The sequence below is a fragment of the Mytilus californianus genome, unplaced genomic scaffold (assembly GCF_021869535.1).
Source record: "Mytilus californianus isolate M0D057914Y unplaced genomic scaffold, xbMytCali1.0.p SCAF_4, whole genome shotgun sequence".
Taxonomy (NCBI): Eukaryota; Metazoa; Mollusca; class Bivalvia; order Mytilida; family Mytilidae; genus Mytilus; species Mytilus californianus.
Genome location: NW_026262690.1, coordinates 107,409,570 through 107,432,484, shown reverse-complemented (window position 1 = coordinate 107,432,484; position 22,915 = coordinate 107,409,570). Strand labels below are relative to the sequence as shown.

Sequence of the window (22,915 nt, the reverse complement as noted above, 5' to 3'; positions counted from 1 at the left end):
GATACTAGAAAGTCTACTTTATATTGTTACAGATTGTTAACATACATTAAAACTAGGATCTATAACAAATGTCAAGATGTCAACTTTTCCATTGTCAACTTCCCGTTTCTAAGCAGTAACATACACTCAAAAAACTCCATTAGAAAAAGATTGATGTAAGTTATAATTGGATATTCTTTTACTGTCCCTTTTTTTCATACAGCTTATCACGTATTTGATTACTAGTACATCTTTGGCTTTGGATTTTAAGAGCGTTCCTAGTGAAGTTAATCCAGAAAAGCGCTTTGAACTCATGAAAGGTATAAAACATTGTTTACATTTACCGATAGTGTCTAATCCCCTATTGCAACATATTTTGACTAAGTGTGGATTCGTATGGTAGGTAATGCATACAAAATAGGAGACGTTTTGATATTTTTTGTCTTGATTTGTATTTTCTTACTATTTTTGTAGGGCAGCAGAATACATATCGATTGTTTTCCTAAGTAAGGTAAGGTTAATGAGAAATAAACTATCTTTGCCCCTAATTTAGGTAGATATACATTTTGATTAAAAAGATTTAACATAAAAAAAGAGGAAAACAAAAATAGTTGATAATCTGTTAGAGCCATAAAACGGTTAGCTATACATATGTAATATCCGTATATCACACTTTAAATGTATCTAGAAATAATAGGAATACATAAATATTGGTTCTCAAAAGATTTATTTTCACTGCCTAACCAATGATCCATGCAGACATTGCCGAACCCAGTTTCATAATCTGACAAGCTTCTGGTAAAAGTTATGTCTTTGAAACACCTGCAAATAAAATGAATGTAGCGAAGTAATGTTCAAACAAACCATATTAGTTCAGTATACAAGTATTCATCTGCCGTATACATTTAAACATACTATGCAAGCAATACTTAGACCTCAAAAAAATCGGTAATTCTCTTATTTCAAGTCTAATGCAATTAAAAGAAAACACTAAGAAATAGCAAATTAGAAATTAATTTTAATTACATAAAGAAAAAAAGTCTTGCAATGAACAGTTACATTGTTAGAGTTAATAAGAACCCTGTTATTCGACATTATCTGACAAACTGAAAATGATGATTTAAAAGCATAACATCCAAAGTTTTCTAGAACTCCAATATGAAAATAATTTGCATAATTAAATAAGAATAAAAATGAAAAGAAAAAATTGATGCCAATTTAACAATAAACCACTTGGTCGTTATGAATACGTTCGTTTGATTCGACACTTATCAGTACATAAACCAATCATAAATACCAGGACTAGAACAGTTTGACTTACTGGTACTTGATTTGTCAAAAATAATGTCATAGATCCATATATTTTCTCCATTTGTTTTATAAATAATTGGGTACTTTCGTCAAACGAAAAATCAATTTCGTGCAGTTTTTATCTTTTTTGGTTCCATATTTTGAAATGCAGGAAGCGCTTGATGACAAAATCCCTATCATGTTTGCTTGAGTTTACGCATGTATTCTAAATGTGCTGAAAATTATATTTGTTCGTTTATATATTCACATTTTTTTTATTAAAATAAGGTTTAAACTCCCCCAGCAAAGTTGTATTTGATCGATTTGGCTTATATCTTTAGGTCCGTTTGGTCATATAGCTCTTCAACTTTTTCGGTTCTTATAGATCCTTGGCTTTCAAATAATTGGCATTTAGCGTTCCCGATGAAATTTAATCCAGAAAAGCGCTTCGCACGCATGACATACATAAGAGTATAAAGTATTGTGATTATTTATTTACTTACTTTTGTCTAACCATTAGAAATATGAAGAAATCTTTTTTTTTAACAATTAAACAAAACTTTATTGCACAACTGCTGTGTTACATTTTACCCAGATTACAGCGTTATTATGGATACCCCTGTGATTAGTTACTGAACTTCCAGGGAATAAAAGTTCAGCAAACAAATACGATTGTTAATTTTACAATTTATTACATTATTTCATTCCTAAACATTGTTAATATATTTCTAAGTTGGTGTCACATGTTTACGGACCAAAATCATTCCACTCACCGGGTTTGACTTGTTTATCTTGAATCGATTTTTAATCATTGACCTTTTGACCCAATAATATTTTGAACATGTTTATGAAACCGTTAGGAAAGCACCTGGTTTTTGTTAACTTTCCATTCATTCGAACATTTTGGATTTACTTTAATCAAGTTTGTTCACTTTCGTCATGGTAAGTATGATAGATTATTTCTAATCTAAATTATTTTCAGTAAACATATGATTTATATTTGTACACAATATTAAGTTATACAGTAAATGCAAATCGTAAAAAAACTCTAACAGATACACATATTATTTTATTCTTACAAAATATTCTTCTTTTCTTCGTTTTCAAGCGTATACAAATAAACATTATCTTTGGTTGAAATATGTATGATTTGTTAAAACATTATAATTTTAAATATAAAAGAATTTGTCCGTGAGAAATATGTACATGTATGTCTCTGTGATTGATTGACTGTTGATTGCTTTACACCGCATCAATTTGTCTCTATGAGAAATTGACCCAACTATACATACAACTTTACATTTGAATGCTTGTATTTTGTTTTAATGTTTTATGTTTGATCGAGGGAAATCGAAAACTTTACAGATTTAATTGTAGATTTTTCAAAAGGTAATTTATGGTTTTCTTTCTTATTTCCATTAAGAAGTACCTGTACTTGTATTCATTTTTAAATAGCTCATAAACATCTATTGATTTTGTTTTATTATCAGATATACAATTTCTTTTATGTAAACTGAATAGAATTATTGTTATATATAATTTATATCATTATATGCAATGTCTTCTATTTTATAACCAATAACAAATTGTTTTAAGCTTTTTATATGTTTATCAATATTAAACTTTTGTAACAGATTTTTATTTTTTCCAGAACTCTTTGAAATAACTGCACTCTATGTAATTATGAAGGTAAGTTTCTGTTACTTCACAAGTAAAATATAGATTTGTTAGCTTTATTTTCCATGAATACAAATGGGTACCTACTGGAAGGATATAATGCAAAACTTCCATCTAACCATTTTAAGTTTATTATCGTCTAAGTAGTTGAAAATAAATTCTAAGGTGTGTTTTATATTGTAAGTTTTATTTAGATTTAACACTTTTATCCATGTAGAAAAACCAATTTGAAATTCCTTATCAGAATGTCAAAAACTTTCTGAATGTTAATGTTTTTTATATTGAGAAATCTTTGAGATATTTTTTTTATCAATATATGGATTAATACAAATACTTGTTAACATAATATAACCAAGCTATAAGAATATGACTTTTGTATTTCTCTTTTTTTATAGAATATAACCAGGATAATACGCATATGACTTATGTATTCATTTTGGTTAGCAGAATATTACCTGGCACACAAATATGACTTTTGTATTTCTTTTGTCTAATAGAATATGACCTGGCTATACGAATATGACTTGTGTATTCATTTTGTCTAACGGAATATCCCAAGGCTTTATGAAAATGACTTGTCTACAGGAATATGACTAACCTAACAGAATATGTATGGCCTGGCTTTAAAAAACATAACTTGGCTATTAGACTTACAGTCCATCCATTTTCACAATATACTTCAAATCCAGTTGAATTTTTTAGATAGATCATGTAGACACCATCATTACTACCTTCTGGAAGTTCGCCATAGTCGTTTATCTTCATAGATGCATTATTTTCTGAAGAGGAAATGGTAAACCATTCTTTTATCAAATGATTTATCTCACAGCTATAAACTTTTTTCATGAATGAAAACATTTTTTTTTTTTCTAACCTGAAATACTTTTAAGTTTGGAAACTATCTAATATGTTTCCGCTTATAGATGTTTTTACAACTGACAATGGTATGTCATTCGTGTCAATAATATTATAACTGAAAATATGATATACAGCTGTGAAGTCAATGTTAAAAAAGGATAAAAATGTCATTAATGGATCACAAACTCTTTGTCCGGCTGGAGCAAATGTTTTTTATTGAGGTTCCTAGTGAACATCATTAAGTTTTTTTCGTTATATGTATGTAGTTATAAACTTGGGGTTCTGTCCCAACCGCACACTTCACAGGCTAAAGTAAGGACACACAACCCCAAAACTGAAAAGTGATGAACTCGAACAGTGTCTCAATCGGGTAGGAATAGATCACAATGGCATTTGTACAGATCATGAAAGAATGTGTACCGACAATAAATGGTAATGATGTAAGTCACAAAATGAACAGACATGAAAAAAGTGCAGTGCCTTAAATGAGTACTAATAAAACACTTTGTCGAATGATGCAACTTTTTCTGGCATATCATGAAACGTGCATTTGCAGTTTCAAAATCTGCGACACGGAAAACTGAAGAGGTGTGTTTGCGAAAACAGAGCACTGGTGTCACTCCTGCTTTTCCTTGCTGTAAAAAAAAAACATGGGTCGATACCTTACGTCTAATATATAATATGGTGCTAACAATTTTACAAAATGAAATTTGATTCATTTACTAAACTTGAACAAATTTTTTCTTCGCTTCGAAGCCGCCACCTCTTGTCAAGCATAGCCAACACAATTAATGTGTTACACATTTTTGTAATGACAATTGGATTATCGTACTTTGAATTTAAAATTGGGTTAACAGAAATTCGTATATATTACCCCTTTCAAAAAAATGCTCTAAGTTATTAGAAATAAATAATTAATATTAGCCGACCAAATATAAAATCAGTGGACTTGAACATAGATTGGAAGGCATACTAGTATCCTACAGTCACAACCTTCTTGTCTTTGAGCAGCACGAACAACCCGTTCTTATAATCATATCGATGATGCCCAGGGTGAACTTGAAAGGCTTGTTGCCGCGAGAGGAAGCGCTCATGTCGACAAGAATCACAGCATAAGTTTCATGCACATCCAAAACGATCACGCGTCGTTTGTGCAACTCATCCAAATTTGTCTGTTATTATGTGTTTTAACGCCCGGACCGAATCGTACTTTGTTGCCGATGTTATGATCCATCTTCTCTCTCGTCTTTGGATTGTTGTGTTGCCCAGTCGGTAAAGAATATTCTTGTCACAAAAGTTGCGTGTTGTTTAATCCCTGCCAACACAGGTAGCACTCACGTACTGGGACTTCGTCGATCCATAGCATATTTACTCCCCCCCCCTCCTTTTTGACATCAAAGCGACTATTCGTCTAAGTTTTCCTTTTACATTTCACGTATTAGATTCTTATTTTATTTACACAAATGAATGCTGAAGACGTCTCATACAAAGAAACTCAGCGAACAGACAAAACCACTATCTCCTTCCACAGTGATCGATCATCGAAAAGTCAGCCTGTGGTCAACCAACGCTGTTAATAAACCATCTGCTCAGGTAAGGTCAGTGTGTTTAGACTACGATCGCTTGAACGATTTTGAGAAATCTCATCACCAACCAATCTACCAACTCTTGCAAAAGGCACTTGGGAAAGGGTTCTCAAAAGATGACGTACGCAAACTCTTGTCAATCAAAGGTAAGGTCCCACATAGCTGAAACCATGTCGCTGAGGTACCACTACCAACGAGGCGACGTAGCGGAATCGACGCGTTCTTCGAATAAGGTGCCCGATCATCGCGATCTCGATACCCACCTTAAGAACTTGATGGTGTTTGACGATTTGATGTTGAGAAAGCAGGAAAAAAGTTCGAAGATTACTATGCCCGGGGAAGACACAACAACGTCAACTCGTTCTGCCTGTGTCAAAACTACTTCTAACCCCCCCCCCCGACAGGCGGTCCGGGAGAATGTTAACTTTGCTTGTCTCTTCCATCAAGATTCTAAGAATCTCCAACACATTCACAGCGACATTTGTTCGGACATGATCTTAGAGGAGTTTAAAACCTTATGCAACCGATATTGGTCTTAGCCTTACGGGTTTGTTACCACCGATCTGAATAGGACCAAGGGAGATACAAATATAGACAAAAATTAGGAGTTTTATGTAGTCTAATATGAATAAACAAGAACAAAAATACCAAACTCCATGGTATATTCAAAAATGGGAAGTCCATAAAAACTGACAAAATCAAAAGTTAGACTCTATCAACCAACATAAAGAAAGGGAGAAATGAAGTATTATTACAATACGCCTGTCTGAAGAATCAGTACGTATTGGAGAGAGCCATCACTATCACGAACCGCAAGTACTATCTCCTGTACCTACAATGCAGACCAGAAAGCTTACCGTGTTGGAAAGATACGTTCGATTTGTGCTCTGAGGAACACTTCTTATAATAGTGCAGAGAGGAGACCACTCTGGTGTGTTCTTGTGGCGAAAATCTTAAAAACTGGAAGGATGTTTGCCAGACCTGCATCAAAGGACAACGCGCGAGGCTTCTTGAAGATAAACACATGTGCATGACCGATTGCAAGTGAAAGTGTAGATATGAGTGGGAACGCGTCAAAAAATAGAAAAGAAATTGCTGTAAATGATCATGATGATTACGCTGTCAGGTATGGGGATCAGAGGAGACCCCGAGAACAACCGCAATATAGTGCAAAGATAAAGATCATCACAGAACTCCAGTGCATTCACCATTGTTAACTGAACCACGGCAAACACCTCAGGAACTTAAACGCATTCCGGAGAACTTAACGACATTTACAATGTATTGCAAAGGCGATCAGAGGATCTCAATGCATACATTAGCGTCAATCGAATGAAAACTATGTCACAGAATATATCATACAAAAACACTAGGGTTGTCTTCGGAAAGTCTATCAAAGGCGAGGGGGTTATATCACAAACGCTATCAAACGCTATTGTGTGTTTTCACAAACGCTTTCAAACGCAATGGGATGTTTTTTCAAACGCTATCGAACGCTTGGCGTGTTTTCTCAAACGATATCTAACGCTTGGAGAGTTTTTTCAGACGTCCTAAATGAATATATGTTTGTAAAATTTATCGATCCAATACAGCGTAAAGTCCGTGCTAGGGAGTTCCAGGATGTGAAGCACGGCATTAAATCTAGCAATTTACACCAACGGCTTGATAAACAAGTTTATTCAACCGTTGCCTTTGATAGCGTTTCCGAAGACAACCCCTAGTGTTTTTGTATGATATATTCTGGGGCATAGTTTTCATTCGAAAAAATGTTGTTCGGACATGATCTTAGGGGAGTTTAAAACCTTATGCAACCGATATTGGTCTTAGCCTTACGGGTTTGTTACCACCGATCTGAATAGGACCAAGGGAGATGCAAATATAGACAAAAGTATTGGAAGCACAAGAGAAAACTGCTTTACAGATCACTTAGATAATTGAAGACGTCCAGATTTTCCTCAAACATGGCAGATCATTAATAGTACATGTTAAATTATTCTTTATTGGTCTAGTTTTGAATAGATATCGTAAAGAGATCTGTCTATTGTTAAAGACTGCATTTTCACCTAAAGATTTTGTTTATCTTTGGATTGCTGTCTCATTGGCGTATACTCTCATTTACAAATCATTGATTAGTATGAAAATAAGATGATGTGGAGTAACTGCCAATGAGAAAACTATCCACCAGAGACCAAGTGACGTAGTTCATCGTGCGGTCTTCAATGAATTGAACATAACCAATCCCGGATAGTAAGTTATAAGAGACCCCGACATGACGGAATGTAAAACAATTCAAACTAGAAAACCAACGAACGGCCTTATTTATATTGATTGATAGGTGTTTGCTAAACGTCCAGTGGGCAATTATTTCATGCTGAGTAAGGATGAGAACAAATTATCAATAAATACAATAGTTAGGTCCTGTTAAAGAGGTCGTCCGTTATGAAGGTCGGGAAAATTTGCACTGCCACTGGAAAATGAGGGTACAGTAGAAAGGCACATACATTTTGCCTTGCAAAGGGTCAACTACGGACCCCTCTAAGAGATGTTGTGCTATGTTCGTTTTTTGTGTTCTTTACTTTTATTTTTGCTTGTGTGTTTTGTCTGTGTCTTGTTTTGTTTTTGTTTGTTGGCGTGTTGGCGTGTTGGCGTGTTTGTTTGTTTTTATAGTGATCAATTAAGATTATAGCACGGTGTTGGCTGCTGTGCCCCTGTTTTTTTTTTTATTTTTGCACATTGTCTGTTTGTTTTGTTCACACATTGTTGTCGGTATAATGGAGTTTTGTGCGACTGTCGTGCGGGTGAGAGATTTGACTGGCTGTGGAACCAGGTTTGGTCCGCCGTTTTCATCATAAGGACATGCCTGTACCAGGTCAATAGTATGACAGTTGTTTCCCATTCGTTTGATGTGTTTGGGCTTTTGAATTAGTCATTTGGTAAGGGACTTTCCGATTTGAATTTTCCTTGGAGTTCGTTATTTTTGTTATTTTACTTTTTGCAAGGATTTTTAATGGGCTGAGAGCTTGGCACTCCCTCTACACGAGACATCAGAGCTCATTATATGTACAACACAAAAAAAAGAAAATCAAATATGAAAGACAGTCACTGAATCACCACCTCATGTTGAAATATTTGATTGGTTTTTTTTATAATTGTTGTTTGTTTAATGTGTCAAATATTCTTTAATGAAATATTTTTACTCTTCATACAAATTTGTTGATTTATTGAATAATCAGTGAGTATATAAATTTAAAGTATAACGTCTAATTATAGATACTTTTAGTAACCAGGGTCATAATTGCAATATTTATTAAAAACCAAGCGAAACACTACCAGCTAATTATTATAAAACGGACACCTAGATGTTTCGATGAAATATTCTTTACTTGATGAATTTTCCAAGATGTCTATTGTTTTCATGTTTGTTATTTCATGTGCTATGTACCGATCTTTTAAGTTAAAGCATTTTGTAACTGAATTTTACAATTTGTTCATATGTTGCACTGTCACACCACTACCCCAGGTCAAAGGAGGGTTGAGCACTCATCAACATGTTTAACCACACAAAACTTGTTAAGTTTCTAGCCCAAATTAGGAGCCTGTAATTTAGTGGTTGTCTTGGTTCATGTCTGTCATATTTATTTTCTCTTTAGAATTGTTTTACGTTTTGTCATGTCGGGGCCTTTTATAGCTGACTATACAATATCCGTTTCGCTCATTGTTGATGGTCGTACAGTTATATGTAACTGCTCACATTTACGCCATTTGATCTCTGGGGGATAGTTGTCTCATTTTATCAATCATACCACATCTCCTTATTTTTATATATGAGGAAGTTAGCTCATAAAGTTAGTTATACTTTTTTTTTTAAATAAAAAGTAATCTTTGTGGTTTTTCTTACCTTGATTTCTTATAATTATAACATCGCCAATTCAACGTTGTTTGCATACAACAGTCAGCGAACAAACTACATGTTTTCCTTGCTTGTTCATAAAATGCTGTACAGTAATTCTTGAACGAACCACAGAAACTAGCACAGTGTGTCCTTGACGAACAATTCGAAGTTCCCACTAAGGAACCGCTGTACTTTATTCGTATATCTTTCTGAATTGAAAACTTTGTATTGTTCTTGTTCGTGACAGTAACACAGATTCGTATGAATCCTAACGTAAAAAAATGTGATTCGTGAAATGATTTCAAGACGCATCTTTAAAAAAACATTTGCCTTTTTTTTATGTTTTCATTTCAAGTCTAAAATCAACAATCGGATATTGTTATAACAACTGTTTTTATAGCGCAATTTTTAATTATGAATTATTTCCAAGCACTATCGCTTGTCAATCTAATTTAAACAGTTTTTATCTTTAATGATAATGGATTTACAAAATGCAAGTGCTAATTTAACGTATCTTTCCGCTATATAGATGATGTCCTTTCACTAAATAATTCAAATTTTGCTGACTGTGTTAAACGCATCTATCCATCAAACTTAAAATAAAGGATACAACAGATACAATGAAGACTGCCTCATGTCTTGACTTATATTTAGATGACAATAATGGTCGGTTGAGAACAAAATATTACAACAAAAGAGATGATTTCAGCTTCCCAATGTGGACTTTCTATTTCTATGTAGCAACATTCCAGCAGCGCCTGCATATAGAGTATATATCTCCCAGTTGTTACGATTTTCGAGGGTTAGCATTTCCTGTCATGATTTCCTTGATAGAGGGTTGCTGTTCACCAGGAAGCTATTAAACCAAGAGTTCCAAGTGATGAGGTTGAAATCATCCCTTCGAAAATTTTACAGACGTTATCACGAGTTGGTTGACCGTTATGAAATATTTATTTCAGAGATGACGACGGATATGTTCCAACTGTTGTAACCTCAATCCCGTCCATTTCTCTCCGAATGTTACCTATCGAATAAGACTTTTTACCGAATTTACTTACATGAGCAATACGACAGGTGCCACATGTGGATCATGATCTACTTACCCTTCCAAAATAAATCTGGTGCATTGCACATGATTCCGAAATCTGTGATACAAAAAAAATCTAAATTTGCTAATTACACACATTTATTTGTGATCCTATCACTAATTGACCAAGAAGAATTTTAGGGTAAACATTTTTCTTGATGGACTCCTGATATTCATGCTCAAAATTCGTGCGATATCAATATTACCTCAGGTAAGTCATGCATTAAATTTTCTTAACAGAAAAAGGTATGGTAAGCATGAATAGCAATAATATAAAGATCAAGCGTGATATTGGTTTAAAGAATCATCAAAATGTGTATTGCGTTTTTAAAGTATGTCAGTATATATTTGTCCCTTTAAATTGTCAATGAAAATGAATGAATCAATCTGGACTGAAATGTAAATCATAATAACTGCATATGATGGGATTTATCCTCAATTCGCTTTTTGCTTCATGAAAGTTATCGAACACGTTTTGGATCATTAAAACAAAACTTACTTAAGAAAGGAAAGCAATCATTAATGTGTTTTACATATTCGCCTGACAAACTTCAAAGTAAGGTTTGAAGCTCACATACTCAGAGGATTTCATTTACGTTCGAAACAACATCAAACTACAAAAATAGACTTTTCAGTTTCTACGGTAATGACATGATTTATAACAGACTTTCTGAAATCGTCGTTTATGAATTAAGCAATTATTAGAAAACTAAGGTTCCTTATAATCATAACCTTATGCGATGCCAAAATATAAGTATCGACAGGATGTAGGATCGTAAGTTTGCAAACTGTATAGGAAATAAACTTATCATAAATAACAGGATTGAAGTTTTGTACGCCAGACGCGCCTTTCGTCTACAAAAGACTTATCAGTGACACAAGAATAAAAAAAGTTAAAAAGGCCAAATTAAGTACGAAGTTGAAGAGCATTGAGGATCCAAAATATCGAAAGGTTTTGTCAAATACAGCTAAGGTAACATATTTAGTTAATTTGTATTTATAAATAACAAAATCAATGTCAGTTTAGATTAAAAAAAGATATTCAAAGATCTTATTACGGTGTTAAAATGATAACCATTTAGAATACGTTTATTCGAGGGATCAATATGTTTATTTTGGTCGTTTCTAAATTTACGGGCAATATGAATAATATTACCGTAGAAATGAAGATATGCTATCCAGTTTGCAAAATGTTTTCTTTACAGGTACAGAAAAACTTGCACACCAAATCTTTGTATCTTTGAAATAATTAGTAAAAGTTTTGATAGATATGTGGAAACAAATCTCCTTTATAATTTACCAGTTACATAGATTATGTTCATTGAAATCTAAACCGTCACTGCAGACACGGACATAGGGAAGTTGTGAAATATACACACCGAAAGAAGGAGCCAAAAGAACATCACCGTTTAATAAATAATCGTCTTTTTCGTCTTAAATTCTTGTATATAATTTCTCGGGCGAAACTGAAATATCAAAATCTGGAATTTGACAACTATTGCTGTTTGTATTAGAATTCTAGAATTCCTTAAAGTAATTCCCTTGAGCAAATGCTGCAGTATAATAAGATAAAATTGAGAATAGAAATGGGTAATATGTCAAAGAGCAGAAAACAGCCCAAGGCCACCAATGGGTCTTCAACACAGCGAGAAAATCTTGCAGGAGGCAGGCTTCAGCTGGCCCCTAAATAAAAATGTTTATTAGTTCAGTGGAAATGGACGTCATACTAAACTCCAAAACATATAAATGAACTAAAATTAAAAAAAACATACAAGACTTACAAAGGCCAGAGGCTCCTGACTTGGGACAGGCGCAAAAATGCGGCGGGGTTAAACATGGTTTGTGAGATCTCGACCCTCTCCCTATACCTTTAGCCAATGTAGAATAAACAAACACACAGCAATACGCACAGTAAAACGCAGTTTAAAAGAAGTCCGAGTCCGATGTCAGAACATTTTTGATTATTTTAAACAATCATATCATCAAGTTAACGGGAAGCGTTTTGAAAATTATCAATTAAATGCAATTTAGACGGATCTTTACTGAATTTAGTCATTAAATGTGATTCATAACAATAAGGAACAAATCTTTCATTTAAGGGGCGCAATTTGTGCCTATAGGAATACCTACAACCTGACAGGCGATTAACACTATTGCCGAAACGTACATAGATTATATTAATATGAAATTAACAGCTTTGATCATTTCATCACAGTTCCTGTGAGACCATCTAACATGTTTCCCTTTTTCATTATAAAAGTTGAATATGAGTTGGAGCAAATAATTTGCAATAAGATTTTCAAAAGTGCATATTTTCCTTGGACTGAGTTTCCCGAAAAAAATGTTTTGTTAGTAAGGTAATCTTTTTACTTCCTTCTTCAAGTACTGAATACTTTCCGACTGTTTTGCGTTAGTAAATATTATAAGCTTTATTATACGAGGAAGAATGGAAGTAACTTCCGGACAGTACTTAATTTAAATTACTTTGGTTTACAGTGTGCACTGTACGTCCTGTTGCCTTCGACAGGGTACAATAAATGTTTTTGTACTAAAGAGTTTGATTGCTCGTATGGCATTCATTCCGTGACATTTTTACTACAGTGATGTAGGTTTCACTCGGCGACAATTTATGTATGTCATTTATATTTTGTTTGAAGGGAAAAAAATATATAAAAGGAAATTCTCTGTTGCTGTGATTATAACGTATTCTCTACTATTCACGTAACAAAACTCAGATGTTTCTTTATGTAATTTGCAATTATTTGATTCCTATCAAAAACTAGAACCTTTTCTGTGAGTGAGCGCAGTGACGAAAGAAATCTTGATAACGTCTCCTCACACATAATGACTTCGCTGCTAACGTCTCCCCACACATTATGACATCGCTGATAACTTCTCTGAAAGCATTGTGGCGTCACTGATAAGTTCTGCTTACGTCTAAAAGACTCTTTGACACATTCCCCATTTCCATTCTCAATTTTATTAATACAAGAATTACGCAGCGACGAAGCAGGGTGATATAGATAAAGAAGAGCTATCTATTCTACCGTTTTATTACTGGGAAGAATGGACGACTAATTTGTTATATAAACGTATTACACCGACTTCCATATAAATGGCATGTGCTTCCACAACAAATATGTAATTGTCATATAAAATTTGCATGGCCGAGTATTATTTAAAGGCTGATGATTTACCATAAATAAATAGGCTCTACCTGTCCTTGATCGCCAATTGTTTTAGACCACGATATCTTATGTATAATATGAGTTTAGGTCAAAGACAAATAAAACAAAGAGATATAAACGTCCTAAAAAGATATTTTATCTATAAAGTCATATAAAAATAGCTGTTCAAAGAGCAAATACGTCATGTTTTGACAAACTTTAAACTTTTGATCAAAAGATACACACATCTCTATCCCGCCTTTTCTACATATAAAAAATAACAAAAAATGCCAAGCCTTTCTTTGCAATGCATACGGAGACATAACTTTAAAGATAATCGTACTTCTTTAATATTTTGAATGTATGAACTATTAATTACGTTTATGTTACATTATATCAGATCAAAGAACAACATTCAGCATGATAAGAACTATTGCTTTAAAACAAAATTAATATTGCTTTCTATATACTTGAACTTGCTGATGATACGAGTATAACTATTGTTAGAAAATTCTATCGTCTTTATTGGACTAAATTATGCATGTATTTTAGAGTCCTATAATTGATACGAATTCTGCCGAATAGATATCAATATCTAACATCAGAATTTTAAATGTTGGTTTAACTGCAATACCATCTACAAGTTGAACTACATGATCCCCAATCAGGTGTTACCTAAGTGAAAGCAGTCCATCTTTACTAGTACTTTGTCCCATTTCAATGAAAAAATACCGTGATCAGTAGCACAATTTAAGGAGAGAGGATGAGATTTTGGCTAACAGAAGGAATATATGTGTTTTCTCTTGCTCAATATTTTATATAGGTGAGCAAATCATGGTGGTGCCCGTCACATAAAACGTTAACGCAAACTTTGAAATATCACTTCAATATTGTGATACAAACTGCATATGCGGGTGGTGATACCTGTGAGATGAAAGTACACATTACGACAAAATTAAATCATCCGTTTTGTAGTCAATTTAGTAATCACATGACCACTTAAGTACATTTCCAGATAAGTGAAGATATAAAGTAAACTTATCTGTAATGTCTTAATTTCAAAGTCAAAGGGACATACATGATCAAAATGGTAAATAAATTTCAGAAATATGAAAATTGTGAGTTTATATATTATTGTAATTTAACACTTTATATTTTTGTTTCATGTTAAATGACGGATCAAATAATTGTGGGCAAATATGGAAGACTTAATATTGATTGATTTGTGTTAAACGCCACTTTCAACACTATTGTTCTATTTCGTGGTGATCAGCTTTTATTGCTAGAGGAAGCCCGAGTACCCGCAGAGAACAACCGATCTTCGGTATGAAAACTGACACAATCCTAGTCAATTAAGAATGTAGAAGAGTGCACCTGCCACAACCTCGGTGGTAACAGGCTATTGATACAGTAGTTCAACTACTTAGACCACTCGGCCACTGAATCCCCTGGAAGACTAAATAGACTGAATAAATCTGGCAGTGACAAAACACAGTCAAATACTGATATAATACTCCTAATTCACTGCTGAAAGAAAGTATCCAGCTCGTATTATTTCATTTTATTGTTTACTCCTTTTTAACTAGAATTTCTTGGATTCTTCAAAAACAGGTTATTGACTTCGTACAAGTTTAAAATAAAAACATTTAACAAATTCATTCCTTTTTCATGGTTGCATTTTACAACTCTGTGGCCACTGTCATATTTGACTGCTTACATAATTAAAAGCTGGACTGTTTATTCATAATACTAGACACTTCTGTAACATTGTATTAAGGATTCTATGTTGTTTGATGTGATGAAAAAATCATCTATAATTCTATATTTTGGCTTTCAATCACACTTTTTCGATTTACTAGAATTCTGAAAAATACCAGTTGGTCATATTGTATCTCCTTATTTTTTATATTGTATTAAAATAATTCAAAAAAACGTTTGATTAGAAATTTCGATTTAATTTTTCTAACGTTTAAATGCTCATATATAAAAATCATTTTATTGCCATGGGCGAGCTGATGTTATCTTAATGACATTTGTTACCAAAACTCTTAACCTTTAACTTTTTGCTGACAGAAATGTCCACTTTCGTATATTTTCTTCTTCGTTTCTCATGTACAAGTTCTTATGAAAAAAACTGCCCTGTACTAAACTTTCCATTGAAAAGTAACATTTATCACAGACTACTACAATTAGAAGGGTCAAAGTCCAATCTAATATATCTTATCAAAGTATTTCGTAACTGAGTCCATTTATGAGATAAAACGAGAGTCCGGTGTACAAAATGTTAAGCCTGGTATTTTTTATGAGTCATCTTAAGACTTCTAGATTTATCCAGGATTTATCTTTCACTGATTCTACCCGATATACAATAATCTTTTTTTATTTATATCTAATACAATTCGATGTTAGATATAAGAAAATAAAACAGTAACCCTCCTACACAAAAAGCTAGAACAAACTTGATCAATAGATCTCAATTTTGAATTGGATCTGGGTTTTCATAGAAGATACGTAAACCTAATAATATGAATGAATTATTTGCCATATTACGATTTTATTCAAAATCATAATTATAATACTGTATTATTAAGAGGGAAATAATTTCATCAACGTTACTGAGAAAAATTCTTACATTCATTTCAGAAGTGAAGAGAGAAATGGAATCATCGGTCAAACACCTTTGTTCGGAACTCCATGAAGATGGAATCTCTAAGAGCGCAGTAATTTGGTGCACAGAATGTGAAGTCTTCTTTTGTGGAAACTGTGAAAAACGTCACAGAGAGTCTAGACTGTTTAAGAACCATAAAACCATGTCAGTTCAAGTTTATGAAAAGTTACCCTCATTCATGCAAGATGTAAGTAATCAGTGTAGAGACCACTTGAAGAAGTTTGAACTTTATTGTTCAAACCATGCCTGTCCCTGCTGTGTCCAGTGCATCACAGATAAACACCAGAAATGTCAAGACATGAAACCACTGTCAGACATCATAAAAAATGTTAAGGCATCTGCTTCAGTTCATCTTTTTGAAAAAGATTTGAATGATGTTGCGCAAAATTTTAACAACGTCATGACTTACTTGAAAACCAGGATCAGTATAAACGTTGATCAAAAATCAAAAGCCGTGCAGGAAATCCGCTGCTTGAGGAAGTCGATTGATAATTATTTAAACCAATTAGAGAAAAAAATAATCGATGACTTAGAGTCTAAATATTCAACGTTGATATCAAACAACAGCTCTCTGATACAGCAAATAAAACAGCAATCCAGTCAGATACAAAAAATGCAGAGCGATTTCAAGAAAATGATGATATATGCAACAGACCTACAGATGCATGTTGGTCTAATACAGATTGAGAAAAGTACAGTGCAAGCATCAAAATACATTGCAGATTTAGAAAGTGACCACTTTAAGGAAATGAATTTAGAGGTTAACATTTCATCTGCTCTGACATTAATTCTACAAAATCTCAAATCTTTTGGAGATATCACTACTAATACTAGCTCGTCTACTCTTCCAGTTAATACTGGACGAAAAGATCAAGCACAACATTTGGTTCCAATTCCACCTACAATTGAACAAATGAAACCAGCCTTGTTAAGAAGACTGACAAAGCCAGATGATATAGAATCTTTAGATATACGGGCATGTATTGTATTACCAGATGGTAAATTTATTATCCTTGATCGTAATAAAAAACAGCTACTGCTCTTCGGTAATGACGGCATCTTTGCAAAAAAAGTAGTAACTTTGACAGAAATTCCAGTTGATACTTGTCTTGTACAGAATGATATAGTGGCTGTAACATTTGGACGTACAAAGCAGACAGCACTTATCGATATAGAACAGAGTACAATTATTCAAATAATTAGAATTGCTCAACACTGTAATGCAGTAGCAAGTGATGGTCAAATATTGGTGATCTGCGGTGGTGAGAAAACAACGAAGGTGAATCTGAATGATATGTCTTATACAATCGTAGAAGGAGTCAAGGCTAGTCGTATTGCATTATTCCAGGGCAATATCTATAGCACCATTAATTATTGCAATGCAAACGAAGTCTGCTGCTACAAAAGTACTGGCGAACTAATCTGGCGATTTCAGCACGATGGCATTTACTCACACGCAGGACTTGCTCTAGACAAGAAAGGCTTTGTTTATATAGTTTCGCAAGAAAATAACAATATTATGGTGGTATCACCAGATGGCAAAACCAGTAAAACAATACTATCAGAAACTGACGGAATCAAATATCCATGGGCAATAGACATCAACAGGGAAGCAGGATTGATGATTGTATCTAGTGGGATAAGTGATGATGGTGATGATGAACTAGATCAAACGGCTTTTGTGTATAAAATCTAACATTAGAAAATTGGTTCTTATACAAATAAAGGTTTAACAGCGTCTTCTATTCAATGATATCAAGGGCATCAAGGGCATCAACCGAATTAAAAGGACCATCAACAGCATGTAATTTATCTTAAACATCAACAGAATTGTTTACACTTCTAACTTCTAATGTGACTGACTTTAAATTAAAATTTAAACTTTTACTGGTTGTTTTGTATGAATTCAAAATAATAAATGGTTTCATGTTATCAAAATGGGGAGGCATAAAGTTTTGAATGGTAGAATCTTTAAATATACTAGAAAAGTTAAAAAAAATCGATGCCTCTGTTAATTTATCTAATTTTCAGAAAATGTCGTTAATGATCTTCAGATTTATCAATACGCGGGAACAACCTATGGTAACAAAAAGCTGTAATCATATACGCTTACATTCATAGAGTGGTCTGATAAACAAAACTGTGTCACACTCCTGGGAAGTATCATGTAATTTACTAATTGATATCTGACCACATTAGCGTTGTATCTTTGATGTATTTTTCTAGTAAAAAGAAAAAGCTCCTTGCAAAGGCCTGCAACACTCAAAATTTACACGAAAGCACAATTTCCAAAACATTGAGACAAAACCTTAATATTGTCCGACAAAGATTGAAGTTTACTTATCTCAAAATCTGAAATAAAACATGAAAATGATAACAGAAATTATTAGGAATTGAACACAATAACGGATCACACCAACAACCAATAATTCAATCCAATACATCTTATTACCATCAGGATGAATACTAAACAATCTTGAACAAGAAATAAAAGGGGTCGGCTATGTGGCACATAATTGAAAACCAGGGTAAGCGTGTGATCACTACTGTATAAATTGACAAAGTCGTCAGCGCTTTGGATAACAACTGTTTATCGTACAAAAAAATAAAACCAGAAATAATGAATAACACAGTCTCTAAAGACTCTTCTTAAAAGTGAACTCAAATATGCAGTATTTATATGATTCAACAAAGTACTTCGAATCGCGATAGTATTGAAAGAGAGCAATTTTACTGAGTAAGTTATTTCTTCACGCTTGAATATTTTGTGGAGTAAAGATGTAAGGATTATCCCTCTTCTAACATAATTAATTCTAAATGAATATGCTCTTTTACCGATATTACAATAGAATGTTTGAGGGGAGAAAAACAAACATTATAAAATGTTTCCGCGAAAAAATAAGTATAAAAAAAATCGGCAAAAAATATGAAGGGGACAATAAAAAAAAAGATCGTTAGTCGAAGTGGAAAAAATAGTTTTATGGACTATTTGGTTGTCAAATTGATTAGTCTTCCTATGTCAAGATTTATGATAATGCAGCGAAAACATTTAAACGTAGATAAGAGACAAACATAACAAAATTAAATCTAATCAGAAAACTGGGGCATGAACTGCTGGGATTTCAAAATATCTTAAACATTTATTATTGATAAAATAAAATAACAAATATTTCTTTGAAAAGGATTCCTCGCTTTGCACAACAATTTCCGTTAAAAACGGCAAATACTCCTATTGATGGTATTATGTTGTTCGCTGTTAAAGCAAAATGGGTAAATAAATAAATTTTAGCAAATAAATCTAGATACGACCATGTAGGGGGCATAATTTTAATGGCTGGTGTTATAACCATATTTGTTTTAATAAACATCTATTGTTTTTTCACCTGTTTGCTTTCATTTCACAGCTAATTACTTATTCATCAAATGCAACGGTCATGACAGTAGTTAACTGATGTTCAAATACCATAAATCTATCAGGAATACACCAGAAAACATAAAACATTAAAAAAAAAAGGAATCCATGAGAAATCAAGTTATTTAGTGCCTAAAATACAGTCCGATACCTTTATCAAAATGAAGTGAGTCGCAGTAGGCAATCTGATCCACTCGGACAAATTTCCAATAAACAGTTACTTTGACTTAAGAGTACAGACCTTTTGAAACCATAGTTCATTCATCTAGGCTATCTGAACAGCAGTAAATTAAGACTATTTTATCAAATACCATCGGATCTTTTTTTAGAAATTTTTTTAATCAGTTTGGTGTTTAGGATTTTCTCCTATCCATGTCATAATAATGTTCAATAAAACAGCATGATGTAATAGCATATGTACCATATAATGGCTTTTCGGAACATTTTAGATCAATTTCATTTAACAACAAAATAGAACTTAAGATCTGCCATCAGGACCATGGGATCGCATTGAAAACATGTACACAGTTGTTGGACGTTTTTTACCAGATATAATTTCACGCGTGTCGTTTCCACTGAATTTCAGTGTCAATGACTCTTTTAAGGAAAATTTACATTCGTAAAGTATTCGTATCTGGACAATACTTTTGTTATAATTAAACCTTGAACCAAGTGCTGACATCTGTTTATCAATTCAATTCTGTGGTTAAAATTTTCAAAAAAGTTGGCAACTTATACAAGCTTCCGAAATTATGTTAATTTTATTTATTAATGAACAGATATTGGTATTTTATGTTTGGAGTTGTTCTTATTTGAATTTACAATCAGATGATGACATGACAAATTGTAAGTGAAACAAAACATGTGTCCGTTTTATGTATTATAAAACGATAGTTTGGGTTTAATCCACCATTCTCTACATAAAGATAAGCCTGTACCAAGTCAGGAATATGACAGTTGTTTTCCATTCGTTTGATATGTTTGAGCTTTTAATTTTGCCATATGATAAGGGACTTTCCGTTTTGAACTTTCCTTGGAGTCCGGTATTTTTGTTATTTTACTTTTCCAATTATGTCAAACATAATTTAATCAACAGATGATTTATCATTTATGTAACAAATCGATAAAATAGGAACTAGTTTATTGAACAAAGTAATATTGAATCAATTCTATGCTTTACTGATAGATGAGTCGTTTCCTTTTCGATAAGGGCATCAAACAGGAATTATCAATGCCTTTTATCTACTATTTGTTTTGCTTATGAAGCGGAAATCTTTCAAACCTTTTAGCTGTTATCCTAATTTGGTAATTGCAATCCTTTCCCTATACATGTAATTTAATATTTTAGCTGAGCCTGGATATGCATTGCGATTGGTGTATGCATAGCAAACAGTAAAATTACAAAAATACCAAGCTCCAAGGGAAATTCAAAACGTCCTTTATAAAATGGCAAAATCAAAAGCTCAAACACTTCAATCGACTGGAAAACAACTGTCATATTCCTGACTTGGTAGCAAGAGCCTCTAAACCTGTCGACGCAATCGTTTGATGTGTTTGAGCTTTTGATTTTGCCAATTGATAAAGGACCTTCCGATTTGAATTTTCCTTGGAGTTTGGTTTTTTTGTTATTTAACTTTGTTCTAGGTCCTTTGCGAATTTATCAAATAGTATGAAACGGGGACAGTTTTAAATAAAAACATAAAATTAAAGAGACAGCAATTATTCGATGTTCAAATCTCGTAAGTCGAGGTAACGAACAAAAACTGAAGGAATCGTATAAACTCCAAAGGGAGAGTTACCGGTTAAGTCGGCAGGCTGATCATCTCTGGCTTTACATGCATCACCCGCCATGTAAATTCATTTACAGTCGAAATGTCACAATTGGGTATAGGACACACTCGGTAAAATCACAGATCAGACGACTATACTGGTATCCAAAGATCTAAGAAAAACATGTCGCTAGTGACTTGAGATAATGGCATCAACCCATCATATCATTCAACCTAGTCGTGACGGTGCCGTATTGTCGATTTCAGTTGTTATTTCTCATAACTTTGTTGTAGCAGTTTTTTTTTCTAAATTCAACATCTGGAATTGAAATTTAAGAAGTGGGCACAGCCTTTAATCATTATTGTATGTAAGGAGAAGGTTTTATGAGGTCAATTTTTGAACGATTGAAAAAAAAGTAAATAAGTATTATAAACTTACAAAAATACACCACCTTCAGGAGTCCACAGGTTCCGTAAGACATAAGTCTGTCAGATATCACTATCATTTTTTGAATTTTGTCATCAGGAATTTATATTTCGTGCCAACCTGCAAAAATCGTCTTATTTTCATATCTTTTCAACAATATCAAGACACTATCAAAGGCCTAACCCCCGAAAAATATTTTGCTACTATATGTACAGAACAAAGATGCAAATATGAGTACAAGATCTTATGACGGGTAAGGCCTTGGCTCATATCTTTGATCTCCAAAAACAATGTGTGAAATGACAATTTATATTTGAATATACTTTCTGCACTAAAGTGTTCATATAATATCAACCTGTTTATTGATAAAAGAAATCATAATTGTTAATACCGTTATTTTTATTAATTTCAGGCACAAAATAATGGCCCTTATCATACCTTCTCCTTTTGTTGTAATTATGCAAGTCACGTCAAAACTTGTCATCTGTTAGCAAATTGAAATCCAGTACTTGTAAATAAAACTACCTTCTTTATCAGACTAATTACATATTTAGAAATTCCTCGATACTTATTCTTTGTGTTAAAGTCAGAGATAATGTTTGAAAATTTCAGACTTAGGAACTCCTCAGCAAAAATGTACTTTTACTCCAATGTTTTAAGGTAAGCGATCAATTCATGACTAAAATGGCAGTCTGATAAATTTACCACTAATTTTCATGGATAGACAACCAAAACAGAATGGTATATCAAAACTTTAATTTTTGTTTCATTTTATATTGTCTTAAAAATCTTTTTGAATTAATCTTGGAAAAGAGAGTTTCTCGACTAAAAGATGTACAATTTTGAGAAAGCACCATTTAACTTGTTTTAAAAAAAAAATTTTAACTTTCTTTCTTTATATTTGAGGACAAGTAGTTGTATCTGAATTATGCAAAATCATTTTATGTTTGTGAATTTAAATCAAGATAAGTGTCACCAATAATTCCTGTCCTATCCTATAAAATACATAATAGATAAAGTCCTTTTCTGCATAGAAAAAAATAAACTAAACTCAATCAAACTGAAAGTAGAACCTTGAGGTCATGTCTCTTTTCTGCGTTATA

General features: G+C 33.0%; 1 protein-coding gene across 1 annotated transcript in view; it reads left to right on the top strand.

Moving 5' to 3' along the window:
* The first annotated feature begins 16,265 nt into the window (after positions 1 to 16,265).
* LOC127739043 (uncharacterized) overlaps positions 16,266 to 22,915 on the top strand; it is a 54,422-nt gene continuing 47,772 nt past the window's right edge. Inside the window, exon 1 of the mRNA XM_052250605.1 lies at positions 16,266 to 16,280. The gene's annotated coding sequence lies outside the window, so the exon portion shown is untranslated. The remainder of the gene's footprint in view (positions 16,281 to 22,915) is intronic.